A 2168-nucleotide genomic window follows, 5' to 3' on the forward strand; every position below is an offset into this window, starting at 1 on the left:
GAGGTAGGTTGAGATGGGGTGAGGTAGGATGAGGCAGGGTGAGATGGGGTGAGGTAGGATGAGGCAGGGTGAGATGGGGTGAGGTAGGATGAGACAGGGTGAGATCGGGTGAGGTAGGATGAGGCAGTGTGAGATGGGGTGAGGTAGGGTGAGGTGAGAGTTAGAAGGGTGTGTGTGTTTCCTTTCCTCTGAATACCGCATCAGCTGCATTGTGCTGGGTCCTGCCCCCTCCTTCAAAATGCTCCCAATCCCCCCTATTTATTATACACACACAAGGCAAACGCAAACATGTTCTCACAAAGCAACAGACACACACACACACATAGAAATGTAGCAGGCCTGTGAGTGGTGTTGCGGTGGAGTGTAAGTAAAGGCCAACCCCCTCCCAAGTGTCTAACAGCTCAATCTAAGGAGGGATGCAGACAGTTCAAGGACAGCAGAGGAGAGAGTGAAGCACACACCAATGCAGTAGTGATAGAGGTGTTGGTTGACTCCTCTCTCAGTGGTAGAGATCCAGCCTTACACACAGAGATCACTGTTCCCTGTGTCCTGTTCCTACTCAATCACACAATACGCAGGCTCAATCTACACAAACAAACACTACAGCTCTCCTCTCCTTTCCTCCACACCGATGGCGCTCTCCTCCTCTCTCCTTTTCTCCTCCTCTCTCCTCTCCTCTTCCCTTCTGCCTCCTTTCCTCCTCCACCTCTCCTCCTCCTCCTTCTCTCTCATCTCCTCCTCTCCTCCTCTTTCCTCCTCCTCTCTCCTCTCCTCATCCTCTCTCCTCCATCTCTCCTCCTCTCCTCATCCTCTCCTCCTCCTCTCCTCCTATCTTTTCTTTAACATACAGTACAGTATCTGTCTTTTCTTCTCTTTCATATCATCCTCTTTATGCTTTCTTTCAGTCACTATGTTTATTCTACCCACCTCCCTCCACCATCTCTCCATATTACAAACCCAGAATACTAATGCATTAGGCTGGAGACAATACAATTGGACACGTAGTACACTCCAGTAATGCCATGGCTGTGTGTATTGTTGCATGGTTGTTAGCAGAGTTTTCCTTATTCTTATTTATTATTTCACCATCTATCTGCAGACAGACAGACACACACACACACACACACACACACACACACACACACACACACACACACACACACACACACACACACACACACACACACACACACACACACACACACACACCACAACTCCAAAATATCTGTGTTGCTGTGTGGGTGTCATAATGTCTGTGTGCGTGTTGGGGGTGAGGTTGTGAGTGTAGGAATCATGGTCTATCATTAAAGTGATCTGGCATGTGCTGTCAGATACGGAGCCTTCAGAAAGTATTCATAGCCCTTGACTTATTCCACATTTTGTTTGTGTTAAAGACACTATTCAAAATGGATTGAACAGATATTTCTTCTCACTCATCTCACCAACACATAATAAAATAATATACAAAGTGAAATCATGTTTTTAGAAATGTTTGCAAGTTTATTGAACCTTTGCAGCTATTACAGGTGTGAGTATTTCTGGGTAATTCTCTAAGAGCTTCCGCTCCTTGGTAAGTCTCTAAGAGCTTTCCACTCCCTTGGTAAGTCTCTAAGAGCTTTCCACTCAATTTTCAATCAATCAATTTTATTTTTATATAGCCCTTCGTACATCAGCTAATATCTCGAAGTGCTGTACAGACACCCAGCCTAAAACCCCAAACAGCTAGTAATGAAGGTGTAGAAGCACGGTGGCTAGGAAAAACTCCCTAGAAAGGTCAAAAACCTAGGAAGAAACCTAGAGAGGAACCAGGCTATGAGGGGTGGCCAGTCCTCTTCTGGCTGTGCCGGGTGAGATTATAACAGAACTATGCCAAGATGTTCAAAAATGTTCATAAGTGACAAGCATGGTCAAATAATAATCATGAATAATTTTCAGTTGGCTTTTCATAGCCGATCATCAAGAGTTGAAAAACAACAGGTCTGGGACAGGTGGCGGTTCCATAACCGCAGCAGAACAGCTGAAACTGGAATAGCAGCAAGCCAGGCGGACTGGGACAGCAAGGAGTTCACCACGGGCGGCAGTCCCGACGCATGGTCCTAGGGCCCAGTCCTCCGAGAGAAAGAAGAGAGAAGGAGAAAAATTAGAGGAGAGCCAAGATTTTCAAAAAT

This window comes from Salvelinus sp. IW2-2015, unplaced genomic scaffold, assembly GCF_002910315.2.
Source record: "Salvelinus sp. IW2-2015 unplaced genomic scaffold, ASM291031v2 Un_scaffold2613, whole genome shotgun sequence".
Classification (NCBI taxonomy): Eukaryota; Metazoa; Chordata; class Actinopteri; order Salmoniformes; family Salmonidae; genus Salvelinus; species Salvelinus sp. IW2-2015.